The 21060-nt window shown below is 41.8% G+C and overlaps 1 protein-coding gene and 1 non-coding gene across 3 annotated transcripts in view; one reads left to right on the top strand and one right to left on the bottom strand.

Moving 5' to 3' along the window:
* The window catches only part of DACH2 (dachshund family transcription factor 2), a 415832-nt gene that overhangs the window by 169341 nt on the left and 225431 nt on the right, over positions 1–21060 (bottom strand). The window lies entirely within an intron of this gene.
* On the top strand, positions 11841–11946 carry LOC114026543. The gene has a single exon (XR_003567135.1). It is a non-coding gene; the product is annotated as a U6 spliceosomal RNA (small nuclear RNA).

The following is a 21060-nucleotide window of genomic DNA, read 5'->3' as shown; positions in this document are numbered from 1 at the left end:
GTGATAATGTTTATTAAGTCGTTTTGTTTGAGCAAAAATATAATTGCAGTTTTAATTAGTGCATGGTTGTTGGCGTATTAGGTTGGAGATTGCATTATGGGTTTCAGAGAAAACAATCAGTCAGGTAATGCTAGCCTTTCTAACTGATAGCAAATGGAAAAGCTATGTCAATACGGCATCAACTTGGTGCCTTTTGTATTCCATTGGGATAATGGAAAAGCGAACAAGCAGTATGTCCATTGTTCAGTCACTGAACTGTTGCTCTTGAATGTCACATAGATAGTGGGTGATTTTTTCATTTGTTTTTGGAGGGAATAGGTACAGGGTATGCAATAAATCTACTGTGTTTCATCATAGGTATACATAGCGGATTGAAATCACCAAGTGTCAAAGATCTGTTGTTGGTTTTGTTGTTATTGTTGTTTGGGGGGGGAGGGGGACAGAGTGTTGTAGTAAGACTATGATTTCACTGGCATAGGGAACTCCCAGTGATCAAACTCCATCTACCAACTTATGTTGATTTAACTTGGAAGTTCTTGATGGAATTCTTCATGGAATTTTCTACCTCCTCATTCTCTATAATCAGGGTTGGTATATAAGCTGTGATTACTCTTAAAGTTGTCTATTCAAATACTTACCATGTAACACTGCAATATGAGATGACCATACGTCCCAGGAAATAATGCTTCTTGAGGTCATCAAAGTGATTGACCTTTAAGACAGTATTTTGTTGGTGGTGGTGTGGTTGTGATTGCTCAGTTGTTTCAGTCGAATCTGACTCTTCATGACTCTGTTTGGGGTTTTCTTGAGAAAGATACCAGAGTGGTTTGTCATTTCCTTCTCCGGTTCATTTTACAGATAAGGAAACTGAGGCAAGCAGGGTTAAGTGGCTTGTGCAGGGTCACACAGCCTCGTAAGTGTCTGAGGCCAGATTTAAACTCAGGTCTTCCTGATTCTATGCTGGCAGTGTATCTACTGTGCCACCTAACATTATGACAAATCAAAGCACTTGAATACCATAATCCAGGAAATAACAAAGGAAAGCATTTAGTACTTCTGAAACAGAGACAACAAAGCAATGACTGAGAGAATCTACAGATCGATACCAGTAAAAATCCCCACACTTTAAACTCCAAAGTATGTAGTGGTTAAATGTGAAAAACAAACAACAAATTTCTCAAGATTTCAGGGGAATGGTCTCCAAATATTAAGGAAAGGCAATTCAAATAACACTGAATTATTGTGCATTTATAAGAAATCACAAGAGAAAATGAAAAATACACAAAAAAGTAGCTGAAATAGCAATTAAAAAATATATCCTGCAAACCTGAGCCTAATCAATTAATTTAAATGATGAGCATTCAACAAAAAAATGGTGTTTGAGCAGAATATTTGACATGCAAAAACCCCCAAATAAAAGAAACACCAGAAAGGTAAATAAATACAATTTTCAAGAAAGATTTAAGTAATAAAATCAATTAGTTCATGTATATGGGTTATTTTTTAAAAAGGAGAAAGATTTATCAATGGCATAAAAGAAAGAACAAAGAGAAACCATCAAGGGATAAAAAGGCTCTAATAGGCTAAAGATATAACTTAAAAGAATTAGAAGAAGTGCAAACAGAAGAAGTGAAGTGAAGTACTTTGGACTAGGTACACTGACCATCTACAGGAGAACGAAGATCTGTCACAGGGGTGTGAAGCTGACTGGGCAGCTGTATCGGTGGGTAGAGAGGAATGGATGATAAATGCCTAACAAGTCTGTGGTCAACAGGGAATGGCCAGTGATTGCTATCGTCCCTTAGCAAAAGCAGAAAGAGGAGAGGGTGCGAGACCAATGGACTAAAACTGGAGGCTAGAAGAGAGAAATCTTCCCCAAGAAGGGGGAAAGGGATGCTGCTGAAGGATATTCATTACTACAGAGGAGATATGTGCCTGCAGTGGGAGATGGTGACCTTGTGGCTAGTTTAGACTAGGGGATTTTGATCGATGGTACCCTGCTTTCTCTGAGAGATTGCCGTGCCTAAATGGGCAGCATTCTACCCCAAGAGAAAGGATGTGTGAGTACTTATGGGCATCTATCGCCTAACATGATGAGAGAGATCTAGGCAGAGATAGGATGGCACAGCCTTTGTGATGGGGATGGATTATGGTAAAGACAGAGACTAACCAGAAGCCACCCTTCAATTTAGGCATGACTCTTAGTAAAAACGTCAAAAATTGATAGCTCCTCCAGAAATATGTATATCCACTGGTCATAGGCCAAGGATCTCACATTTAGAGTACCAAGGCCACAGTTCATTTTAAAGATAGTGTAAAACTGTGTGAGCATCTTTGAACTTAATTAGTTTGGTCCTTGAACAAGAAGTACTGAGCCCTTCCAGAGTCCCACTAGTAGAGACTTTGAGAATTCAGGGTCACCTCTATGCCACAATGGGGCACCAGAAAAGCAGTGTAGTGAAATACTAGGCTATAATTTATAGGCAGAAAAACAAGAGGACAGAGCAAAATAAGGCTCGAAAATTGCCTCAGCTTTATGCAGAAATTCAGTGAACATTCTCTCTTTACTATCCACACTATGTAAGATTTTTCCATGTTTCAGAGGCGAAAACTCGAGACGATGACATAAAATCTAAAACAGGGACATTTCATGGTTAGCATGTCACGTGCATGAGAGCCAAGCAGTATACAGATCTCAACTTGCCCTTTTTTCTTTCTTTGATAAATACAGGCTCAGATTCTTAAAATCTAACCACTGCTCAGATTCTTAGAATCTAGCCAATAGCTCACTAATGTTCAGAGACTCCTTAAGAGTCTGGCCAATATGACGCATGTTCTAATAAACCCTGTCTTTGCCTGAAAAAAAAAATACAGACCCATCCAAAGTCTGATGCAAATAGTGACTGTCAGGTCATATTTAGCTTAGGTAATCTGAACCTCTTGGCTTTACCATTTGTAATAATTATGTGAGGCAATGACAGTCAAAGTTTTGTCACTGACTATTTACTGATATCAGCTATTTTCTAATATGTGTCTGACTTCAGGTTAATTAGGAATATGCACTGATGACGCAAGCTAGGTACCAGTCCATCCACCAAACTAGCAGTCATTAGGAATTAGGATTTACAAGAGGGAGGCCTGTAGAAACAGAACTTGTCTGTCTTATAGACTGAAAGATGACGAAATTTATCATTGAATTTTACACTCAAATCAATTTGGAAATATCTGAGTGAATCACTAGAAGACAGTCAAAGTAATAAGAAATATTCATATATTTTTGTATATTTTACAGGGTAATGGAAAAGGTTTAAATCTCAAAATTTGCTGATTATATATTTAAAAAGTTTTAGAGAACGGAATTTTCATTAGATATGCATTTGTGATATTTTTTCTGGTCATAATGAAAGAAAATGGGTTGTGGGAGAGAGGGGAGTGAATTTTAAAATGTCCACTCAGTACATCAAAGTCACAATGAAAAGTCTCAATAAAGTCAAAAGATATGAAAACATAGTCACCAAATCTGAGAGACAGAAAACAGAAAGTAGTCATCTAGTTTTACTCATACCTCAAATCAGAGGTTCTTAACATATTTTGTGCCCTGGGTCCCTTTGACAGTCTACTGAAGCCCATGGACGACTTCTCGGAATAAAATGTTTAAATGCAAAAAATAAAATCCACAGGATTACAAAGGAAACCAATCATATTGAAATAAAGATGTACTATTTTCCCATCTCAGCTGACAGACCCTATGGAATCTATCCATCAACCCCCTAGGTAGTCTGGGGCCTACAGAATAGGAAGCCCTGCACCCAACAAGTGGTCACCCAGTCTCTGCTTAGAGACTTCCAAAAAGAGAATCCCACTACCTGTCCATTCCATTTTTCAACAGTTCTCATTTGTTAAGAAGATTTTAGTGTTATCTTTGCAATGCACTGTCCTCATTTTTTGTACTCAATTTCATCTGATTAGATTCAACCCCAGTAAGTCTTGTTTTTGGACTAAACATTCTTAGTCTCTTCATCCCACCCTCATACGCCATGATCTCCGTGCTCTGTTTTCCCTTTGCTACCTTGTCTTCTCATCTTCCTAAGTCCCCGATTTCTATGAATAGCACCATCCTTCTCCTCACTCAGGCTGGCAACCTTGAAGCCCGTCATTTCTTGACTCTTTACCCTCCCACCACTCGCTAGCCAATCAGTTGCCAAGTTTTGTCAATCCTATTTCCACAACATCTTTTTTATCCTTCCCTTCACAGAAATCAACCCACAGAAGTCAATGGCTTTTCTGCATATTGCTCATAAAACCAAGGAGGAAGAGAAAGCAAAATTCCATTCAAAGAAACTATGAAACATATCAAATATCTAGCTGAGCTAACCTATGAAGACACACTGAGGACTTCTATAACTGCAACTACAAAACATTCTTTCTGACAAGGCTTAAGCATAGGCGAGGTGCTTGCTGTTCAAGGCTGGGCTATGCCAATATAATCAAAATGAGGACACTACTACCTAGATTAATTTAGAGATTTAGTGCTATACCAAAACACCAAGGGCTTTCTTTATGGAACTGGACAAAATAATAACAATTTTCATTTGGAGCAACAAAAGGTCTAGAATCTCAAGGGAAATAATGAAAAAAAAAAGAGGCAGGAATGAAGGAGGGCCAAGTATTATCAGACCTCAAATTGTATCATAAAGTAGGAATCATCAAAACGAATTGACTTGAGTTAAAAAAAAAATAGAAAAGAAGACCTGAGGAAACAGAATAGACAATCGAGACCTGGAAACAAAAACATACAGTAACCCAGGATAGAATAAATCCCAGAATACAAATTATTTGGGGAAAAATGATCTATTTGACAAGCAGTGCTGGGAAAACAAGAGAGATGTATGGCAGAAACGAGGCTTAGACAAGCATCTTGCACAACAAATCAAAGTCAGTTCAAAGGGATGTGGGAACTAAATATAAAGACAGTATCATTTTTTTTCAAAATATAGCAAAACAAAAGGAGAAGCCATTTTAATCATTCAACCAACAAGTATTTATTGAGCCTCTATAATATACCAGGCACTGTGAAAAGGGTATAAAGGCAAAAGCAAAATAATCTCTACCTTTAAGGAGCACATATTCTAATAGAAGGAATAGCAAAAACCTATCTAAGCACATTAAACATACAAACAAAACAGATCCAAGGTAAACTTGGAGGGCGAGGCACTAAGCAGTGGAGGGACCAAGAAGGGTCTCCGGCCAAAGGGAGCACTTGAGGAAAAGAGGGAGAGTAAGAGGCCATGGTGGTGGTGGTGATAGGGGGATCCAGGACTGGCCTATCTGAGGAGCAGCAAAGAGGCCAGTACAGTTAGACCTCCGAGTGCGTGCTGGGGCATAAGGACGAAGAAGATGGAAAAAGGTGACTAAGACCAGTGAGTAAGACTTTTAAATACCAAAGAGAGGAGTTTATATTTCATTCTAGGAAAGTACTCGACTTAATTGAGAAGAGGAGTGCCTATACCATGCTGCTTCTCACTTGTGTTCTAAGAATTCCCTGAAGGGAGGTAGCATGCTATGATGGGTAGAGGTAAATGGGAAACAAATAGCTATATATAAGTCAATGCATTGAGGGAGGCATGAACCAGAGAGTCCCAGAGAGTATGTCCTCCACGGGGACAGACACAGACCATTGCCCACTTACTTAAGGACAGGCGCTAAACTCTGCTGAGTTGGCCCAACTGCCCAACGGTCCTTATGTGTCTCCTGTTATGTCAAAGACAACCGGCAACTGAGTCAGTTAGAGTCTCCCACTTGGTGGGCTCTGAGAGCGCTTTAAAAGCACCATCCCCCTCTTTTTTAAGCATGTCAGCCAGGACTCAGGCAACCTCTCCCTTGGATTTTCGGCCAAGTGGCAAAAGACTCACCCCTGCTACATTAATTTATTGTAATTACAAATAAAACAGATAAGCAGGTCAATCTTGGTTCTCCAGCCTTGGAATCAGGAAAATCTGGGTTCAAGTCTTAACTCCAACACATACCAGCCACATGGCCTTCAGCCTCTCACTTAATCTCTCAATGTCCCCAGGCTCAGAAGACTAGAAGCCACAGACTCTCTGAGGATCTATACTGTTGGAAGGAACTTCAACACTGGGTTGGATGGATACACATATATATATATATATATATATATATATATATATATATATATATATACATACATACATACACATACACACACACACACACACCACAAAAAGAGAGGAAAGCAAACTAATGCAAACAGAAAATAAGAGAAATAAGAAAACAATATTCATAATGACCATAATAATCTAAATGAAAACAACACTATACAATATCAACATTCAGATTAAACATCATGACAAATTGATTATAACTCCAGAGAGCAAATGATGAAATACACTTTCCTTTCAGTAAAGAGGTGTGTGTCTATCTGTCTGTCTATGTCTGACTTTTTTTTTAACAGAACAAATCCTTTTATTAAGGTGATTTGTTCTGTGGAGTTTGGATTCAGTCAAGAGGCCACATTTGAGGACCTAGAAGGCCACCTGTGGCCTTGAGGCTGCAGGTTCCCCACCCCTGATTAAACCCTCATCCCAGTTTCCTGGGGGCATAAACAAATTCCAGAACTGGCCTAGGGTCAGTAGCTAGTAAGTGTCAGAGGGCGCACTAAAAGCCAGGTCATCTGGCCCTAGCCGCCATACTGCCTCTTACTTGCTTCTATGGCAGTACTACATCATGTTTTAAAATAATAAAATGGTCATGAGACTAAGTATCCTGTTCCTTGGAGTTCCCCTCCCAATCCACTTGAGGAAAGAACCTAGGGAGTAATTTTCCTGTGAGGGAAAACTAGAGAAAGGTTGCCTTTGCAGTCTGCTGAAGAAAAAGAACAAACCATTGCAAATCCTTTGACTTCTAGGATTCCTGGGAAATTCTATGATGAAAGTCGGTGGCAACATTCTAGTCCAGCAGGATGCTCACAAAGACCTCCCCTCTTCTCCCTCATTCTTGAGGGAGTCTTTACAGTATGGCAGAGGAGCTGGCTACTGGATGGATGAGGCAGGGAGAATGCAAAGACCTTTTGTTCTGGTGGTTGGGGAATACCGGCAGGCAAAGCTAATTGGGATCTCGGAGCGCCCTGTGTTAAAGCGTCCATTAGCTTGGCAAACTTGAGAGCCTGGAGAATGGGAAGCAAATGGAGTTTGGTGCCCTGAGCTTCCTACTCTTTCACTGTTTGCTATTTTTCCCTTGCTTTGCATGAATGGGAGGGAGGGATGACTTTGCTCAACGCCATTTCAAGCTCTGCAAAGTTTGCATAGCACTTGGGAAAACTGCAGCCAAAAACATAAAAACATTCAAGTGGAGTTTATTCAATTAATTTTAGTTTCCATTTATAAAGATTTTACTATTCAAGCAAAGGAAAATGAGAATTAAAATGTGGCTGAAGTCACAATGTGCTGACACTCAGCACAATTTTACAGCCTTTTTAATACTCAAGTAATTTTAAAAATAATAGGCTGAAAATAGTAAAAAACCCAAAACTAATAGTTTTGCTAAATTGCACTTTTATTACATGGTTTCAATTAACATTTTTTTACTCTTCTCAAAGAGACAAATTACGCTTCCTTTTTTTCTCTCCAGGAAATTATAGGATGAGAGAAATAAGGCAAAGCCTTGGCCTAAATGTTGGCTGACATTCCAATGGAAAGAAGACCACATTTATGCTAACACTGATGGGTTCCAGAATGACTGGCTCTTGTAAACAAGGAAGATATTAACAACTCTTGCCAGTGGAAGGGAGCTTCAAAACGTGGGCTTCCCACATATGGTGATTCAGATCATTCAATGAAATGCATTAGTTATTACATTTAATATATACGACCTGAAGAATTACAAATAATAAAATGCTTTCAATCTGAAGGTGGTTTGTGGTTGCTTTGAAGTCCTCCAAAAGGTGCAATGGTATTCGCTGAGGTATTTTGCTGTTGCATAAGGAACCCGTTATACTACAGGTGAGGAGAAGATTTATCCCACATGGTAGGAGGCTTCATCTGGGTTATGAACACTGGACTGATACTGAGCTCCTCTGAAGTAAAGAAAGCTATCACAGGGGTAAGAGGGAAAATGTTTAATTCTCAAGTTAGGCTGAAATGGCCACAAAGTTCAAATCTTTTCCTTCATTTACCGAGGAAACCTGTGGACTGATGGCTCCTTGGGAACCGTCATCATAACAATAATAGGCATTTATATAGGCCTTTAAGGATTGCAAAGTTCTTTACCTCCCTATTTCCTTTCATCCTTACAACAACACTGAGATATCAGTGCTAATATTATCTTTGGTTTACAAAGGAGGAAACTGAGATTGAGAAAGATGAAAGGTCTCTCCCAGAGCCCCACAGCTAGCAAGTAACAGGAGGTAGGATCCAAACTCGGGGCCAGTACGCCACGGACCATGTCACCTAACTTGATCACGTTTGATACTCAGAATAAAAACTGCCAAAAAAATCAAGTCGATGAGCAATAAAGAATAGCAATAACAACAGTAATTCCCTATTTCCACAATAAGAGGCCATGTGGCATACTGGAGTCAGGAAGATGTGCCATCCCATCTCTAACATATGCTGGCTACGTGACCAAGGGCGGGTCAGATCAACTCTCTGCCCCTCTGGAAACTAGTTCTCTAGAAGAGCTTGGTATTGGCTCTATTTGCTTAATATGGTCTCATCATACTGGCTGAGGTCCTAATTTCGCGCAAGGATCAGTCTTTCTGAAGCACTAAGGGTAACTTTCCAAGTGACACATGAGTAGCCAGTTTGAGGCAATTGAGGGAACTTCCACCTGGGACTTTCTCCATCCCAATGAAACCAGAGGCCTGGAATCCTTTCTTCTCCCTGTTGACATCCTCCCCCACAAAAAAATAAATAAAATAGCAACTCTTGGCTTTCAAAAGCTTTCCATACATGTTATCACACTGGACACTCAAAACAATGGTATGACTTAGACAGGCAAGACTTCATGGGAAAAAAAAGACCTCAGATTAAGGGAAATGACTTGACCAAGACCACACAGCTGACAGGTCTCTCCTTTGGATTCATTCCAGTGCTTAGCCTCATACACCATACAAAATCAGGGGAAGTGAAATAAAATGAAATTGAGCCCAGCTCAAATTATGCTAAGACCAAGTGGGCCACCATTTCCTCATCCTGGCCACTCCCAAGTAAAAGGTACAGCATATATTAACATTTTCATAATACACTGTTACCTGAGATGGACAATTTGTCAATTTAAAAAAAAATTGTTTTAAATTGCTCTATTTCCATTTGAACTGTATACTTGGCAAATAACGGCCTTTAAATTGAAAGGATTGCCCATCAGTGAAGCAGGAAAATGTATTTTATAACTAACTGTGGCTTCTCCTTTTATATTAACAATATGGCTAAATTTTGGTAAAAACCATTAGCCACCCAAAATAGAAGGCTTCAAATAATCAAGTTTCTAACAACCGTCTTCACCCTAGACACTGAAAGATCAATCCTCAAATATTTCCATAAGGGGTTTTATTTTTATTCCCCTCTTCCCCCCACTCCCCAAAAAAAGAGCAGTGTTCTCTCATGGACACTCAAACTTGGAAAAGAAGCTTGCTTAAGGCTTAAGCAAACATAATTTGTACCCAGGGTCCCCGCCTGTTAAACTGGCTCTCAAGTGGACATGACTCAAATGCCTGCCTATCGCCATCCCCACAACTGGCCCAAGCATCCCCTGTGCCCACAGCACGGCAGGAGAGGCTGTGACCTCTGAGCTTAAACTGCTTGTTTCCTTCCTGCACTCAACTCTTTATCATAGGAACTTTCCAAATACAGCTTTTGGATCTTTCTGAGCTCAGGCCTGAGAAAGACTATTGGCCACCAGGGAGTGCTAGGCCAACTCCAAACAGGAATTTGTGGTTCATTCCATTTGGCCTTGGCAGTCAATCTTGGGAAGAAGTGTGCTGGCTGTGGAAAGTTAATCATCTCCTCTGTGGATCCGACGTGAAGAAACTTACGTACCACGGCTGCTCACAGTTCAGTGGAAGGCAGCTGGCCTCAGAAACAAACTGTGTATTTCCTGAAATGTGCCTGCTTCCCCCTTCCCAATTATGCTGCTCCATATTATAACAGCTGATGTAAATTTAGTCTTTAAAACATACCCTAGAGACAAGAACGAGGCGGACCTTTCAAAACCGGCCCACGGACCCTCTATACTGAATACGGGAGCTCCGAAAGTCTATTATCAAAAATTTTACAGCCACTGGATTAGATTAGATTCAGGTTAGCGGTACTTTGTGTCTGTAACAAATCTTGCTATAAATTTAATGAAGTCATTTCTCTATCAAATTATAGTACATATGCAAAAGTCAAGCATACCATACATTTTCATAGCGTGAATTGCATTGTTACTTGTAAATGTTCAAGATATTCAGTATTTGTGATTAAAGCAATTGAAAAGTGTTCCCATTACAGTCTCTCTCAAGCAAGGGGCCTATCTCTCGGTCCCTCATTAGCTCTGCTGCCTGGGGTGCTTTGTGATAATACCCATTTATCAACAGTAGGAATAGCATCGTATTTTAAAATATGTCTTAATGTGATGATAGAGAGGGAAAATGATGGTGCATTAAGAGCCGACACACGGCAGCTGAAGCCCCGGAAAGAATCAGTAATGTCAGAGAGCTTGAAGGGATGTTGGAGACCATCGGACTGGTCCAACCCCAGCATTGGTCTTTTATCACTAAGAAAGGCAGCCTACCAGAGTGGAGGGCCCAGGGATTACCTGTGTCACGTCATCACTGTCAATATTGGCATCATCATGAGTAGGCACTGACTGAGCACCTCTGTGTACCAGGCACTGTGCTACACACAAAGAAAGGCAAAAACATGGTCCCTGCCCTCAGGGGGCTTCCATTCTAACGGAGGAGCTGACAACACGTCATTTAACCTCCCAATACCCCAGATAACTCTCTAAAACCAAAACCAAGTTACTACTGTACCCTGGCAGATGGGAGGTTAGACCTGCAGTTCCCACAATGATGAAATTAGAGGTTTAGACCAAAAAAATAAGTTTCCATTTACACAGCACTTTAAAATTTGAAAAGTACTTTACAGATATTATTTGAGCCTCATGACAATCCTGTGAGGTGGGTACTGGCATAATACTCATTTTACAGATGGAAAAGAAAACAAACCAACTGCGGCTCAGAGGCTAAGGTACTTGCCTACTATCACACAGCTATTCAAGTTTTAGAAGCAGGATTCAAACCAAGGTTGAAGTTCAACACTAACCATTACTCCACACTTTTTCCCCCAACAGATAAGGAAACTGAGGCTCAGACATGACTTGTCTAAAATCTTGCCATGAATTGCTGATAAAGCATGGACTAAGAAGGGTAAGGATAACTGAGGTGTAATAATGCTTGAAGCTTGCAGCACCTGGTTAGGATCACACCTGCTTCTTTCCCCCACCTCCTTTTCCTTCCTTAAAAAGAGAAAGTATTGAAATGATCGTTGCTGCCTATTGGTGGGGCCTGCATGGGGGAGGAGGATGGATGAAACGAGGCAAGGATTCATCATGGTTGCCTTCCACTGCCAAAGGACCCTCACGTCCTGTAATATGCACCTTGTACATTTCTGACACCACCTGTATCTGCTTGTTTTCAGTCAAGTGGTGTGCTACACACACACACCTGGAGTGTCCGAGGGAGGGAGCAAGCTCCTCCAAGCTGGCAAAAAAGTCAAGTGAGCTTTGCAGAGCCACTGGACCAATAATTCATCTCTCTGTAAGAGTAATTTTAACAATATGAATTGCAGCGCTCACTCCAGCAGCACTAAAATTGGAACAATACAGAGAAGATTAGCATCACCCCTGCACAAGGATGATGCACAAATTCGTGAAGGGTTCCATATTTTTACATTTTAAAAAAGAATGTTAAAAACGGTATTTAAATGTCATTGGGAAAAATTATTATTTAAAAATTGACATAAATTGTACTTACATTTGTCGGAGGGGGGGTTGGAAAGCAGGAGGAAGACCATGATTTCATCAGTATGCAGAACTTCCAGTGTGAAAATTCCCTCCAATCATGCATATTAGCTGCAGATCAGCAGCTCCATCTATAATAACTAGTTTTAAGAACTTGTTTAGGCACTGAAAGGTTAATACCCAGTGAATTACTCATGGTCCCAGAACCACTATGTGTCAGAGGCAGGACTTGAATCCAGATCTATACACCAAGGCTGGACTTCTCTCCACTTTCCCACGCTGGCAATGTGTAAATAAGAAATGATTTCTATTTGTGTACACGAGAGAGAGGGCAGCATATAACATCACCCCCCTGGTAATGGAACAAATGAGGGACTCTCCCACCACATTCATGAGTCAATAAGGGGGGGCCACCTGGAGACTCTGAGTTTCCCAGGACACCCAGGAGAGAAGGTCATCCCTCTGAGTACAGCGCTGCAGAGGGGAGCCTAGGAATGGGAGGACTTTCTAAAATGATGCTTTATAATGTTACTAACAGCTCACATTTCCATAACATCTTAGGATTTAGAAAGTATTTAACACAAAGATGGGGGTCCTGTGATGTGGGTGATATTATCATCCCCATTTTATTAATAAGGAAACTGAGGCTCATAGAGATTAAGGGACTTCCTGAAGCTAAAAAGCTTGTGAGGCAGGATTTGAACCCAAGCCCTTCTTTAACATGCTCCCAGCCTATCTTTCCGGATGTTACTCTTTTCCACTGACTTTCTATTCCAATGAGACTGACTGACTTGCTGCTCTTCTCAAGACATGAAACTCCATCTCCAGGCTCCATGTCTTTGCACAAGTTATTTCCCATCCCTAGAACTTCCACCCTCCTCATCTTTGCTTCAGGGAATCCCTAAGTACCCTCCAAAATTGGACTCAAACCCCACCTCCTACAGGAAGCCTAACCTGATCTCTCCCTGGAAATTACTAGGCAGATGTTTTATATTTAATTCCTTCTGGATGTGTTGTTTCTTGTCATTAGAATGTAACCATCTTGAGGGCAAGGCCAATACCTACCACAGTGGCTGGCATACAGTGGGGGCTTTATTCCTTCTTGAAGAAATAAGCCCTATCAAGCCAGGAATACACATCTTACTCCTCTCTTTTTACAGATGGGAAAACAGGCACCATGTGAGAGGTCACATAGGGATCCCAGTGAAATCACCCAGACCTATGATGAAGACTGAATGAAGGCAAACCCCCCCTGAGTGACTACATGGAGGTGCTATACTTCCAACTACATCTTTACCCTAAAAAAGCATCAGTCCCCCTCACGGGCCAAGCAGCCCCAAAGCCACCGGCACAAGCAGAGACCAGACGGTTTGGTCCTCCTCCCGAGTCAGGTACGCTGCAACATTTCCACGAGGCCTTTCAATTCCAAGGGTTGCAAGCTGCTGCCAACTCTTGCGACAATCAAAAATCCTCCGTCATGGGACTGGGGGCTCTGAACATCATGTCATAGCCACTCTGCTGGTAGATTTATTGGAGGGTAAAGCATGTCATTTATGCATCAACTCACAGGAGAGAAAAGCAATCCCTATGAAGTTAATCTAATAATAGACTGGGAAGCAATGATTACTGTTCCGTGTGCACCAGCTATTTGTAGCAGTGGTTGGCCTAATTCTGCAGGCCTCACTTGTCAGAGCTTTGGGATTAACAAGTGTTTAGCTGGGGAAACATCAAGAAATGGCTTAATAAGGAACAAGCCCTTCATTCCCTTCCACTGGAAAGATGCTGAAATCATATCTTCTCCCGCCCTCCCCCTCTTCACCTCCCACTGCCCACGTTTGAAAGCTCCTTGCACTATATTTATTTCTCACATAAAACAAATTCTGGGGAGCAATGTTCAAGTGAATATAGACAAACTAGACCCTTTTCCCGTATAGCACTAGAACACCATTCAGTTTTGACAGTGGAAACTACTGAGTATAGTAGGATTCCAAATTTTCAAATTCACTGCTGGAGCCTGCATTGACAGTTAGCTTTGTGTTCCCCCCAAAATCTAAAATATTGCAGGAAAGAATTCACATTGATCACTTTATGGGTTATTTTCTTTTCATTGTAATTCTATTTGAGTGAAAGAAGACAGCCAGCGTCTCGGCCAGAGATGTAACTAGGGTGGGGCAATCAGGGCCCGGATTTAGAGGACACTGACAGCAAAACACCAAGTTTAGCGCCTAGTTTGTAAGAATCAAACTTTCCTCTCTTATCCCAAATGGTGGCTTCACACTGGCATCCTGGGGCCTCTGTCTCTAATCTGCACTCCCTACAAACACACACACACAGAGGGCTCCTCAAGCCATCTTCTCCAAGGGTGGTTTGCAGAGCTTGTCCCGAGTGAATTAAAATTCCTAGTTGTGGCTTGGCTCAGTCCATGTTTCTATCTAAAACACTCAGAGTCCAGAACCACAAATACATAACACTCTGGAAGGTTCACAACGTTCAGGCTGTAAACAAAACGCTGGGACATTTTGGCCAAAGAAAGGAGAGACGACCATGAATCTCCAAAAGTAATCATCGTTATAACAACCAGATTTTTCTGCTCTGGTGTGCCAGATGGGGTCTTGATTTGTACAGCATTGCATGAAACACTTGGAGGCCGGACAGTATAGCAAAAAGAGAGTGGCCAATGAATCGTGCGACCAGGCCCTGTTTTGTGGCTACCGATGGGAAAGCCTACAGATAGCCCTCTCTAGGCTCCGATTTGCTCATGTGTAAAATGAAAGGTCTGGACCTCAAAGGTTTTCTCTAGCTCTAATATTCTGGGATGCCACACACAGTTTGGGGGGCTCGACTGCAGAACCTGTTTCTGGATTGTTCAGTTGCCCACCCATTTCTTCTACGTTGACAGGAATGGGAAAACCCAAAATGATTCATTACAATAAAGATTCTCCCACAGATTTAATAATATTTTTTGCCTGTTATTGCCCACCTTCTTGAAACTTCAAACCATTTCTTAAAAAAATTCCTCTCTCCACTGATTTGTCATCTCTAAATTAGAAAGTAGAGTCTGTGGTTTCTCCTTGAAATTCACAATTATAAAAGGAAATCTCTGATGTGAATTTAGTATCGCTTCTGCATGCCAACAAGAAATCTTCCAGCATTCCAAATTGCTCATACTCATGTCAGCAGTTTGGCATTCCCTGATTCTGATTTCAGAATTTAATTCAATTCAAACAAAACACTATTAGGTATCTCTGTGTATATAAGGCCCTGTGCTAGGCACTGGGGGGAGTCAGAAAAGGGAAATCAGACTCAGGCTCAGTAGTTAAAACCATGGAGTAGGGAGAGATGTGATAAATATACAAAGGAGTCAACAGCAAAGACAACATCCCACCCCTGGCCTCGCTCCTTCTAAACCTCTTCTTTATCCAGGGTGCTTCTGCAGGCCATCACCCCCATTCTGCCTTCACTTTGCTTTTTTCCCAACTTAGCCCTCTAGCTACCTGGTTCTTCCACTTACCACAATGGACTCTTCATGCCTCGCCCCTTTGTCCTACACTCAGATCTTGCCAAAAGTCCAAACATGGGCCACACCCACCATCCACCATCTCCTCCTACTCCAGGCACTGAATTCACAAAAATGCTCCTGTCTGGTCAGTTCTCCGTATGCAGAGAGATGACTTTCAGATCTCTGTCTAGCTCCAGTCGCATCCACTGCCGAGTCTTGGCAATTCTAGCCCCACAATGTATCTTGCATCTCTCCACTTGCTACACACAGGACCACCTCCCCTGGTTCAGGCCCTCATCACCTCTCACCTGAGCTGTTGTAATAGCTTTCTAATTGGTCTCTCCCTGCCTCAAGGCTCTCCCTTTTTCAATCCTCCACCTCCACGGCTGCCAAAGTGATAAAGCACAGGGCTAACTATGGTGCTCCTTTTGATCAGAGAGCCCCAGTGGCTCCCTAGTGCCCCTAGGATCAGCTACAACCTCCCGTTTGGCATTTAAGCCCTGCACAATCTGGCTTCAGATTAATAACCTCTGAAAGCTTACTCTACATCACTCCCCCTTTCACACACACTATGATCTAACCCCACTGCCCTATTTACCATTCCTCAGAGACCATATTTCATCTTCTGTCGCTGGGCCTTCGCAGAGGCTGTCCTTCTGACTCCCACCTCCATGCCAGGAATGTACTCTTCCCTCATCTTTTACTGGAGAACCCCAGCTCCCATCCAAGAGGAGTTCAAGGGCCACTGGCTACACGAGGCTTTTCCTGACCCACTCCCCACCTCCCCCACCTCAGCTGCTAGTACCTGCCCTAAAATGCTTCAGATTTACTTTGGCCATTTTTGTAAGTACTTATCATACTTCTAGCTCCTTTCCATTGCTACACTGTAAGCTCCTTCAGGGAAGGGGCTGTTTCATGTTTGTCTCTGCCCAGTTTATAGTAGGAGTTTAATAAATTCTTGATCAATTGATGAGAAACTATCCTCTGAGGAAAAGCAGTGTACCCTGGAGGCTTACCACTTTCTCTGTTTTCATTCCCTTCTCACCCATTACTTTCAGACTTCCAACATGTTCACTCACCTGAAACGGCTGTAAGGTGATCAACAATCTCTTAATTACTGAAGCAAATGGCCTTTTCTCAGTCTTCAACCTTCTTGACCCATGCTGGATGCTCCACTGTCGTCACATTCCCTCAGCTTTTTTGGCTGTGGTCTCACCTAGTTCTCCTCGCACCTATCATCATCTCCTACTGATGAACATAAGATTGTATCCCTCCTAAGCCTGGCTCTGCTCTGGACTCTTTCTGTCTGTGTCTGTGTCTGTGTCTGTCTGTCTCTCTCTCTCTCTCTCTCTCTCTCTGTGTGTGTGTAATCTCATCAGCAGCCATGAGTTCAGGTAAATAAGCCCAAGAAACCTAAGGACACCAACACTAAACCAACTAACTGCCATAACAAGATTTCGACCATAACAGAGTTTTCCAAAACGTCCTAAGGTATACTTGGAAACTAACCAGATAGTCAAATTCAAGTTTAATTAAATTTAACAAACAAATGCATTTTACTTTTGATTCTCGTGCAAAAAGTATCTGTTTAACGAAATATAAAATGCATTGTGGGTCTGACTGGTTATCACCTAGACAAACCCCTCCTCTGACAGAAGAGGAAACTGAGGCCCAGAGGGAGTCAGTCACTAGCCAAAAGTTATATTGGTAATTAGTAACAAAACCAAGACAAGATTCCAGATTCCCTGAATTTCGGCTCAATGCTCTTTCTACTACCTTGCCAAACTACAACTGGGTGTTTTGTTCATAGTCTCAAGATGCCTATGAAGCAAATGAGCATCTTATGTCCAAACACAAAAAAGAGAAAGTCCTTCTTCATCACCATCTCTTTTATAGAGAGCTGTATTGGTCCCATGCATAATATTCTCATTGAAGTCAATGCAGGTTCCACATAAATGTAAAATCAGGACATAGTTTAAGGAGCATTTATAATGTTATATAGTAAGAATCCAAGTTTCTCCTGCAATGCTGTCTGCATTCTATGAAAGCATTCATCAAAGCTCTTTGTGCAAATATGCCTAAGGCCTTCTTTGTAAATATCTGCCTTATAGGATCATAGAATCTGGAGCAACAGTAGGTGACACAGTGGGGCACACTGGAAAGACCACTGGCTCTGATGTCAGATGACTTGTATTCAAATTCTGAAAACTACTGCCCAGGTAACCTTGGGCAAGTCACTTGACTTCTTTGGATCTCCATTTCCTCATCTTTAAAATGAGAGGCCTGCACTCGATGGCTTCTGAGGTCCCTTCTATGAGCCCATGCATTCACCAAATTATGAACAGTTCTAGCAGGAACAAAACATACATGGGGGAAGGGGTCTCAGTTCCAGTATCTCAAGAAAAAAAAATCAATAACCATGTCATTCTTACACCAAAGAGAGCAACATTTCCAGGAAAGGATCCACCCTTCCTAGACAAAAGGATTTCGCCATTACATCTTCAAACCTCAAAAGCTTTGAACGCTTCCAAGATGCCAAATAAAATCTGTGGAGCATGGTTTGTTGTTAGTTTTCAGGAAGTCGTGTGTGTGATGCGATATGTGAATGACGCTACTCACCCAGTTCAGCAGGTACCACCACATCACGGTGGAGGAAAATGTGCAAAGAGAAAAGCAGAACTAACTCAGTAGCCATTTTCCAACACAAATTGAAGTGAAAATCTTCACTTAAATTATCTGACTTTCAAAAACATTTTGAAGACATGGCTATAAACACAGTCATACAAAGGAGGGCTGGCTGTTCACATTCTGGTATCAAGTGACGGCTCTTCCTAGCTTTGAAAAGGTGCCATTTCCTAAGGATCTATGAGTAGTGAACAAAAATGAATTAAAGCTCCTCCTAGTCTTTGGAGAAACTCAGGTTCAACAATCTGTTAATTCTAAGTGAAACCAAGAGAAAATGAATACTGAGATTCAAACTTTAAATGAGAATGGTTTAATTTAATATCTTCATACAATCATACAATGTTAGAGATGGAAGAAATCTTGTCGTTTATCTGGTCAAGCCCTCTTATTTGGTAGCTGGGAAACTGAGGTGAAGTAAATCCAGACTCAAGGTTTCAATGATCACTTCCATGAAATGGGTCCCCAAATTTGCATCTCTCTTTGGACATTTCTACCTGGATCCCCACTAGCTCCTTATACAAAACCCAAACCAAACAAAGTATCATTCTGCCCAAAACAGCCTCTTTCTCTTGAGTCCCCAATTTCTGCTAATGACATCACGATTTTCTCAGTCATTACGTTTGAAATTTGAGGATTATCTTTGTCTCCTCCTTCAGCCCAATATCCTACCAGTTACCATGTGCTAGGGCTTTCCTCTCCAAGCCTCTCAGATCCTGTCCTTCCTTCCCATTCCCACCACAAAAAACTAGAGTTCAGGTCTTTATTGCCCCCCTTCTCTGGAACTATTACAAAAGCCTCCAAACTTGCTCTGGAGTTAGAGGTCCTGGGTTCAAATCTCATCTTTGACACTAATTACCTGTGTGACCTTAGGCAAGTTCCTGTCCTTCTCTGGGCCTCTGTAAAATGAGGGGGGTAGATTATATGGCCTCGGAGCTCTCTTCCAGTTTCAGAGCTATAGAACTGTGGAGCAATCAGTCTATCGAAAAGGCATTTATTAATCACTTAACTAGTAAGGTTACCTGCCTACTTGCCAGCAGGCAAGGGGAATATGAGTTCAAAGAATGCAACAATCCCTACTCACAAGTGCTATGATCTCCAGGCCTCTAATTTCTCCTTCCTTCTAATCCCTTCTTCATACACCTATAAAATTCACCTTACTAATGAATATCTCTTATCTTATTGCTCCATTTTTTAAAAAAAAATTATCGATGGTTCCCTACTGAGTGAAGTCCAAACTCCCTGGCCTGGCACACAAAGCCTTCCTGATCTGATCCACTACTCTTCTTCACGATCCAAGTTCTAGCTAACTTGAACCACTAAGCATTCTGGGTACACGGACTCTGTGTCCTCCTGCCTTTGTACAGGTGGCGCCACTGCCTGCCCCCAACATCTACTTTCTCTTCTTCAAAATCCAACCTATTATATAAGGTTTGATGAAACTCTGCTCCCCCTCCCCAGCTTGAATCAATCTGCCCCTCCTCTAATTACACTTTGGCCTCTTCTATTCAATTCCATTCTACAAATATTTATTTAATGCCTCCTCTATGTGAGGATAGAAAGAGAGTACAAACATGAAAAAAAATGTCTGAATCTTTGCATCAAGGAGCTTAGATAAAGATATATCTAAGATATAATGGGAAGTGAGATACACACAGTCTCGATTTTTTAGGAGAGCTGTGTATATACATACATATATGTGTGTGTATATATATGCATATACACACATATGTATGTATACGTATTTCTATTGTTTTACGTAGAGTTGCATGTGAATGAATCTCCCTCCCACACTGGAGGAGGGCAAGGCTGCTGCTTTAGTCATCTGGGCAGCTGTCACTATGCCTAACACAGTTCAGGCACTTCAGACACCACTGTGTTGCAGCCTAGGTTTAGGCTAGGAGGCTCTGTGATGCTTTCTGCTCCAACAAGAATCCAATACAACAGGTATCTATTTAGTGTCTTTTCCGTGAAAGGTGTGCATACAAAGGTCAATAAAAACCGGTCTGCAGTCAAGGGGTTTACATGCTCTCAAACAGAGGCAACAAGGAAACAGATATTGTGTGTGGGTGTGTGGGTGTGGGTGTGTGGGTGTGTGTGTGTGAGTGTGTGTGTGGGTGTGTGTATGTACACCCACACACGAAAACATGAGAAATGACAAATGATGAGGGAGAAAAAGAATTCGGGTTGGCTCACTTCTCCAGGGCAAACCTCAGGAAGCATCAGCTTCCAATAGAGCTCAGGTTCTAGCTTATCTTCCCTTTAAAATCACCGCTGCTGCTGCTGCTGGCACCTGCCAGCTCTAGGGCCCATCATCCAGCCAGAGGCCCTTGAAATGGCCTGCTGCCCCGAGATATTTCAGCTCTGCTGCCTGGCGAGGGTGCACACCAAAAATCGTTGGAGCATACTGGCTGCTTCACATGCCCTAAATGGATTCGCTGAAATAAGCATAATAAATGAAAGAGAATAAAATAAAAAAACAATTTCACACTAAGTGAAGGCTTGACTTATAGGAAGTGGCAGCTCTGATGGCCCAAGGCGTGGAATTAGTTTTGCCACTCGATAATTTGACTGATTCACTCGAGTGGCCAGAAGAGGACATTTTCTGCCTGATTTCAGGGTAATCAAGTCACCTGCTCAGCGATGGCTGGGGCCAAGTCAATCGCACTCTGCTGAGCACTGAGTGTGTGCAGTGAGTAGCAAGAGGAGAGGCTTTCTGCAAGTATGTGCAAAACTACTGAGCTGTTAAGGAGAGTGGGAATGAGCTTGCTGTAATGCTGCACTGTAGCAGCTTTTATATGGGATATGGAATGGGGAAGGAACTGCACTCCCACGTTCCAACAAGTAACTGACCGACCTGG

Source organism: Vombatus ursinus, unplaced genomic scaffold (genome assembly GCF_900497805.2).
Source record: "Vombatus ursinus unplaced genomic scaffold, bare-nosed wombat genome assembly UNPS02004691.1, whole genome shotgun sequence".
NCBI classification, from domain to species: Eukaryota; Metazoa; Chordata; class Mammalia; order Diprotodontia; family Vombatidae; genus Vombatus; species Vombatus ursinus.
The sequence above is the reverse complement of the archived record's forward strand: the minus strand, read 5'-3'. Positions and strand labels throughout refer to the sequence as shown.